Source organism: Helianthus annuus, chromosome 5 (genome assembly GCF_002127325.2).
Source record: "Helianthus annuus cultivar XRQ/B chromosome 5, HanXRQr2.0-SUNRISE, whole genome shotgun sequence".
Lineage (NCBI taxonomy): Eukaryota > Viridiplantae > Streptophyta > Magnoliopsida > Asterales > Asteraceae > Helianthus > Helianthus annuus.
In genome coordinates, this window is record NC_035437.2 from 137,728,213 (window position 1) to 137,737,206 (window position 8,994).

The following is an 8,994-nucleotide window of genomic DNA, read 5'->3' on the forward strand; positions in this document are numbered from 1 at the left end:
TGTGGTTATGTTTTTGCTTAAACATAGTGACATTTTGTTTGCGATTTCTTCGTGTGTACCCGCTTATGTACTTATATGATTTGATAAAGAATACGCGATGTTACATTCGATGAAGATCGAGCAATGTTTTTCACCATGGTTGTTGCTTGATGATGAAGCAACAGGTAACCCCTTTAACAAGATTCTTATATTGAGAAAAAAATTAATTTTATTTCACTTTTAAGTCTACAATTGTTATTCGTTTCATTTTCACCAAGTTAGATTGATCCATGATGAAAGTTATATATGTCAATCTTTTTGAAAACACACATCAAACACCCCATAAACATCAAAATGCTACGCCAATAAAGATCAAACTAGTTGTTAAATAAACTTAACATACAATAATTAACATCAAAAGACTATGCGAATAAACTAAACGATAGATCAAACTCGTTGTTAAATAAACTTAACACACGAGTTACACACGTTTGATTTTAATTTAGATGACGTATAGTAATTCAAGAACCAATTGATCTAAAAATCCCAACTCAAAATCAACATTTGCACTCTCTTTCAACACTTGATTAGATTTTAATGTCTCCATTACACATTTCTTCTTCTTTGATTCGTCATCTTCCGCTAACTTCCTCTTCGAATCTATTCTCGCCTCGCCTTTACCTACAAGTGTTCACACTCCACATTAATCATCAAACATTTATTCTATTAAAAAATCCCGAAATTAAACAAAAATTGATGACTACATACATACCTTTACATCCCGCCTCGAAACCAAGAACGAAGAATTTCCCTTTCTTGATCTCAAGAACCATTGAAGTTTTACCATTCAGGTGACCTCGGGTATCTTCTTGATGATGAACCAAAGGGATCCGTCGTTGTGGGATCGAATCCAATCCCATTAGCTTCGCAACAACACCGGGGTTAGTTTTAACATACAACAGCTCAGTCATGTCCTTCTTAATGTAATGGTTTGTGGAATGACTTTGGAAGCATGGAAGGCAGTTTCGGGCGGGTTTGAGTTCGGATAATTGGGCTTCTGAGGATGAAGATTGGTAGAATTTCATGGTGGGTTTGATTAGGTTTTGAAGATGGAATTGTGTTAAGAAGTTGGTTGTCACTAATGATTTCAAATTGAAATAAATATAAGATTAAAAGGAACAAAAGTAAAGGGAAGGTGGATAAAGTGTGTGTGGCGGGATATGCATTTGAATGTTGAGGGAATGTATTTAAATAGATTATTATGTATATCATACTCCTTAATTTATATATATCAATTTAATATAATGAATTATACTTTTAAAGAGAATCGGTGGATATATCATAGTAATTTATTTATAGTGGGAATGCCCGCACGTTGTCGCGGGTTTTATGTTTTTAGGCACTCGTTGCGTGACGGGTTTCACGAAATACGAGTTGATATGATGAGCCACAAACATTTGTCTTAAAAATGTATAATATTTTTAACTTTTTTTGCAATCATTTTTATCATGAATTCTCTCTTTTGGACCTTAAACTGAGAAAAAAAGATTGGTTTCTTCCCGTCCTTGCGCAAGCAATTATTTTCCATATTGAGCATTTTGCAAAGTCAAAACACTACATATGAATTATTTTCCATGGCTGTGGTTGTGTATGCAATGTAGGCGATTGGTTTCTTCCCGTCCTTACGCAAGCTCCCGACAAGGTTAGTTGGGTCAGAATCGAAGTAGTGGCTCACATCGGTTAAAGAAATCTTTGACGAGTCGAGGTTTTGGAAAGTGGCTTCGGCTGTACTTAACGCCATCTCGAACACTTCTCATTTCTCCCTCATTCCGGCATCTGGAGAATCGCTGTCGAATGCGAATGACTTTCTGCTCAAATACATCTGTTGAAGCTGTTTCTCATCGTTCCATGTTGAGTTTTCGACTGCCAGGTTTACATTTGATGAGTAGGAGCCAGATGCATTGGAGAGGATACAGGTCGCTGCTTCTCTAACATCGACACCAAGAGTCTCAGCCTGTGTGTTTTGTCACGTAGTTTTGCTCCAATGGTTCGTCCAGCTCGGCAACCATCTTCACTGCCCGGTCCAGGAGGTTCATCTGTGAGAATATATCACATATAAATAGCATTAGAGAAATATAGACGAATGAAAACCAGAAAATGTATTTAAAGTATATCGTTATGGTACCTGATTGATGAAGAGATCCCTGAAGACTCCGGAGCAGTTGACAACAACATTGATTCTAGGCCTTCCGAGCTCTTCAAGACTGACAGGCTCCACCCGGTTGACTCGTCCCAACGAGTCTGCAACCGGCCTACAACCGATCATCCAAAGAACCTATCCCATGGACTCACCATACGTCTTGATATTATCTGTTCCCCACAAGACCAATGCAACCGTCTCTGGGAACTTTCCTCCATTATCAGCCTTCTGTCTCTCGAGCAGCCGATCCACTACCACCATAGCACTCTGCATCACTGCTGTGGTTGGGATTGCTTGTGGGTCCAAAGCGTGTAAGTTCTTTCCGGTTGGTAAAACTTTAGGGTTTCTGATTGGGTCAACTCCTGGACCGGGCTCCCTAAGTATCACAATTGGCCTCAAATAGAAATACCACTATCTAGGCTTTGGCATGCTCTCATGACCTTCCAAACCGCCCAAAACAAAGAAAATATATGCAGTCAACATTATTGTTCGGTCAACGAATATATTTAACACCCGCGTGCTTTTTGTTTTTTTCTTCTTTCATGACATGTTGATTCAAATTCAACTTTACATGTTGATTTAATTTCAACTTTCATCCTTTATTCACATATAGTCCTTCATCTTCCAATAGTTATCATGATGAATTTTCCATTTTCAACGTATGGCATATTTAGTCCCTCCAGGTTTATTAAATAACTTTAGCTTCCATAACGAATAGTTCATCTGACAGACGAAGACTTTGTGGGGCCCTGTTAACGAATAAAGATCACAAGTGAAATTAGTCTTTAAATATTCAAATTTTTAGTACAAAAGATTTCTACTTAATACAGAAACTACACAAAAGAGTACCTGTTCAAAAGGCGTGACATAATAAACTGGCCAATGATATATATATATAACAAGACCGAAGCATACCAAAGGAATAAAATTGTAGTCAAGCCATTCAAAAAGCACCCAAACTGCAGTAGCACCAAATAAGACACTTGCTGATATCTTTTTGTTCCTCCACAAGAGCACATCAGCAGCTTGAAAACGACCAAAAAAATCAATTTAGAAACAAACCTATTAGATTCATTGTAAAAACAGATATTATGAAAGATGAGATGAACATTACATTTTCCGCCCTCTAAAATATGATGAGCAGGCTTCTATCTCCCAAAGAGCTTGTTAAATTCGGTTGTGACAGAGTGTGGTGAACGGGCTTCTTTCATATGCATACCATAATGTTCTTATATTTATGCATTTACTTCGAATAAGTTTATTTCTACTCAACGGTATTGACGCGCTACATAACATATATAAAATCCCAGAACATAAAACTTATCTGGTACAATAACCTTGGTGTGTCAACATAAACAATATCTCCCGAAAAGGAAAAGAACTCCCTTACACGCATGTCCTCAATTCTTAGCCCTTCTTTTGGAAGGCCGCCTGCATTAAAATGATTACGTATTGGACAAAGAGTCGACTTAATTTACTCGATAACAAGACTTTATAGAGACAAGAAAGTCACCTAAAAAATTGTGGCATCTGTAATATTTTTTTCTAAATGTGTGACACGAAGAGAGGTCCATAACTGGAGGTCCATAATAAACCAATAAAAAATTAGAAAAAAAAAAACATTTTTAGTAAACATGTGATAAATCTAAAGATTTGAAATGCACAAAATCATGAATTCTCATCAATATTTGACATTTTTTATAATTTACTTTTTCTGTTCATTTACCATCATATTTCCACGGAATATTACCATCACCAAACAAATTCGAATCATATAACAATTGTTGAGGAATGTAAAGAAAGTAAACTAACTAAAGACCACCTTCCAGTTTCAAAGTTCACATTGAGACATATCTATAGCTTACAGTCTCAAAATTCTGCCCAACTAAAGTCTCCAACCCCAAATCTGCAATATACTTCTACATAGTTAATAGATTATTAAGATTCAAATAATAATTATCTTTAATAGTAACAAGACCTCATCAAGATTTGAACAAATCGAGCCCTAGGTCGTTGTCTCCATCTTATTGATCCTAAGCGCTACTTTTATCAATTCATCTAACTCAAACTCAATAAAATCCAAAATCTACAGAAGAAAAAAGAAACCGAAAATGAAAAATCAACATAAATATGGCACAGATCCGCCAAACTGATAGTGAGATATATGACGATGATATTTCTTACCGGAACACAAATCTTCAACACCTATGAACGTGACGGTGAATATTGACCAGGATTGCAATCGACTCGCAACCTTAACCCTCAACGACGAACACCCTAAATCGACTTCTTCCTTTGTTCTCACATAACTTTCTCTCTCTCTCTCTCTCTCTCTCTCTCTCTCTCTCTCTCTCTCTCTCTCTCTCTTTATATATATAATATATATAAGATCCAGAACCTGCCAAGTTGAATATATTCGATCAGTCGAGCGTTCTTAGATATTTCCAACATGGCACACATCAACAGCACTGCCCTGGGTTCATAATACTCACAATTAGAACATTTTTTGGGGAGGTTTGTAGAAACAAACCTGAATAGGGTGCATTGATCGCTTCAGGCTTATCTAGATTGAAATCATTGATTTGCTTCTTCAATCGTTCGCTTCAATTGAGATATATGTGTTCCAGAGATCCACTTGACAGAGGAGGGGAGGGGAGGGGAGGGAAAATGAGGTTCTTTTTGCCTGAAAATAAAATAGTCTTTCCAATTTGGAAAGACATGGAGGGGAGGGGAGGGATTTTTAACTCGGGAACACACAAGAAAAAAAGTGAAAGGTGGCTATAGCAGACATTGAATGCGTCATTCAAATCCTATTGCAAAATCCCAATTTTAACCCTAGGTGTCTTAAAAATAAAGCCAAATTCCCTTTATAAGGGCTTGCACTCTCTTGTAAATGCTGCTTCAAAACTTATACGCGTGGCAAAATTACATTTTTGTACATCAGATCATAGTTATCAAAAGCGTGCGCTTTTGGCGCCTAGGCGTTTTTTCTGGGCGAATCCCAGTAATTGCGCTTTTGCTTCCAAGCTAATTATAGCACAGCCTAAATCCTATTGATATTTAATATTTTTCTTTATTAAGTCGTAATATCCTCCTTTTCTGCAGTATTTATAGGGATTTTACTAACAAATGATATCACTAAAGATCAAAATCTCGTTTAGTAATATTCAGTTTGTATTAATTCGTAAATTCCACTTTTTCTGCAGTATTTATAGGGCTTTATTGTAGTATTTTTTTGCTTACTCTTTTATTACTTTAATGAACTATTTGTTTTCGAATATTAACATGTTGGTTTTGAGTATTTTGTTATCAGAGATTTTTTAAATGCGAGTATGAACATTTTTGTTTTGGTTTTGAGTACTTTATTGCTTTAATGAATTTTTTTATTTTTTTTATTTAAGTGCGCTTTTTTTTCCTCAGGTCCACGCTTTTTTTGCGCCTATCGCCTAGGCCCTAAGCGGAGCCTAAGCGCCTTGAGTGCGCTTCGCGCCTTTGATAACTATGCATCAGATTTCCTTTATATAGTACTAGTGGGAATGCCCGCGCGTTGCGGCGGGTGCGCTTGTTTTGTCGGCTCTTAGTTGTTGTCGGGGTTGTGTGTGTGAGCCGTTATACCCATTTGTCACCACCTCCGTCGCCAAGACTGTCACCGACGTCACCTTCACCCTCCGCTGCCTCTGCCATCCGTCTTTGAGCTCTGCTCCCTCCATCTCTACTAACCACCATAAAAGCAAATATAGTGGATGAAGTTATTTTAAATCTAATTACAAGTCAGACTTAGAGATATCTCCCCAATTTCATTGACCATTTACAAGGCATCAATCTTTTGAACTTGAGAAACTACAAAGCGAACTGTATAGAATGGCGCCAGAAAATAAAAGTGAGCACAAGTACCCATTCGAACGCGAAAGGATCTTTAAACAAAGATATCTGAAAATTCATCTTAAATATTCTTGTTACAACCCCAAACATGGCCACTACAAACGTTTGTTAGCACCAATTGAAATTGTATAAGTTGGTTTCTAACATTATGATGTAAGTCAAATGTTCATCTAATAAAAAGATTTCAACATTAATGGTTTTTTTCCCAATAACCCCTACATAAGATGTGAAACATACCAGTTGAATGTTGAATCTTTAGAGGCATCAATGCATTCCTTTAGCTAGTACACAAACAAAAAGGAAGTCAATAACAAAGTTATTGACCAAATCGTATATGATATATCCCCCAAGAATTCAATATTTATAGTACGCGGACTGGATAGCACGTCAAAATATGTTTGGGTCTGAACAGATCGTTTAAACTTTAAATAAAGCCCAAAAAGGTCAGGTCGGGTTACTCCTCTTTCTTGAACCTTATAATAAAATCAACTGTTCTAATATGATTACAGACAGGGCTAATGCCAGACAATAGCATAGGTCGGTGCATTGTGTTGGTAATCATACTCAACAACGTCACGATCTCGTAACAGTACATTTTTGAAATGGGCTAGTTTGGTTAAAAACCAAAAAAAACGAAGATGTAGGAAGCCACCTCAGTAAAAGATGGTCTAGCTTGGTAATTTTACTTATTTTCAATGGACTAATATGGTAATTAGTGATAAGCAACTTCATCACAAAAATGCCACATAAGCAAGAAACATGTTTACAGAATGTTAGATACACTCTAGGTCACTCTAAACCCATTTTACATGTTCCATTTTAACCAACTTTACAATTGACCAATTTGACACGTTACAGGTAAAATAGATAACCCAAATCGACCTAGATATTATATATACGGACCAAAATGGGTAGGGTTTAGGTTAAAATAGAAGGAAGCTCATTTTAACTATGCTTTCAACATAAACAGCAGGAAGATCATTTTGTTGACTATGATTTCTCAAACCTCGAATAGAAGTACAGGTGGCAAGATGGGTAGGGTTGATGTTAAAACAGGTGATTTCTAGTGCAATCCAAAATGCATAAAAAGTGGTACCTTTTTGGCACGGGCACTGATTGCAGTAGCATAAGCCAAGAGAGCCACAGCCAAAGCACATGGTGATACTGCAACCATGAGCCGGGCCCTGATGCTCTTTAAAATGAACCCCTACAGCCACCCTTGAAGCTTTGGTTTCATTTGTTGAGCTTCTTCAGTCAGCTGCACTGTCTTATTCAGCATTGATTTACGCTGCGTATTGTCGACTATATCTATTAGTAAAAATAAGTTTTTTAAAACTACAAATTTGACAGTGATAACTTAAGAATACCTTTCCGCCATTGCTTCCAAGAGCCATGTGATAGGCATGCTGCAATTATAGGGCAGCGTTCCATATTCTATTACATTAACAATTTATAAACAATCAACATAACATGTTAATGGGTCGACCCACTTGACTCGAAACATATTGAAGGTATTCATGCCTACAGACAGCTCAAAACTGGCATACAGTATAGATCAATCAACCCAACCTATGAGGCTTTGAATTTGTTAGAAGATTAATATGTTGGGGCTAAGCCACGCACCACCAGCCAATGTGAGTTGGTGCACATGTATCCATTTTTCGTAGAAAAAAGCCTACTTGTAATAACCACAATGGTGTATAAAACCTCCTACATACAGGATTTGAAAACTCAAGATAACCATTTTTGTTTCAGTTGGCTTATTACACAATATGTAAGCATGAAGTAAAAGAAGTCTACCAAGCATATGCATTTACTAATAGGCTTCCAGCATCCTTTCCCTTAACATGGCTTCTGCTTTCCTCACTTGCTTCACTGGCTCAATCACAAACAGACACATAAAGTAAAGAAGCCAGTTTGTGTAATGGGTCAAAACAAAACTCGGGTAAAGATATGTAACTTTGGGCAGGTCACGTTAGTTTCATAACATACACCGTAGGAGTAAACCCTATATAAGAACTAAGAACAAAAGATATGATGTAGTGGCTGGTGGTCCCTTGTCACTTCTATTAAATATTTCAACCACTCATCAACAGTTAAAATAAGCTGAAATAATAAAGACAAAAAAAAAAAAAAGAATTACTTGCAAGACTCCTTAATAGCCAAAATAGAAGCTCTTTTTCTGTTGCCCAACTTTGATCGAAGCCTGAACCGCTCGTTGCGGTGGGTGCACTTGTTTACATTTGCTCCCCTTTCTAAAAGAGTTTATGGTCAAATAATTTTCTGTGATTTCACTGAATAAACAAGGCCCTTTAAATAGGCACCATTACATCAGAAAAATAGGAAGAGATATACACGACTAAGGAAAGGATATACAATACAATAAACTAATAATTATCACAAATCTATTCCTATAATAATGGAGACATTATTATCGGCTAAGACACCCCCGCAGTTTGAACGGGCGTCGGACAGACGTTCAAACTGGACCGAAAAGACTGAAACAATTGCCGCGAAATCCCCTTGGTAAAAATGTCTGCGTACTGTAATGATGATGGAACATGAAGCACTCGAATATGACCTACGCGAACCTTCTCCCTGACAAAGTGAATATCAATTTCGATGTGCTTAGTACGCTGATGTTGTACCGGATTATCTGAAAGGTAAACGGCTGAAACGTTATCACAATACACAATAGACGCCTGTCGTAATGGGGTATGCAACTCAAGAAGAAGATTTCGAATCCAAGTGGCCTCAGCAACAGCATTTGCAACACCCCTGTATTCGGCCTCAGCACTAGATCTGGAAATGGTTGGTTGTCTCTTAGAGGACCAGGAGATTAAGTTATCACCAAGGAATACGCAATAACCACTAGTCGACCGGCGAGAATCCGGGCAGCCTCCCCAATCGGCGTCAGAGTAGGCAACTAAAGA

General features: G+C 37.3%; 1 pseudogene; it reads right to left on the reverse strand.

Annotated features, from left to right (window-relative positions):
- Positions 1-1,514: 1,514 nt before the first annotated feature.
- LOC110901211 lies at positions 1,515-3,575 on the reverse strand (annotated as a pseudogene).
- Between the last annotated feature and the right edge of the window lie 5,419 nt (positions 3,576-8,994).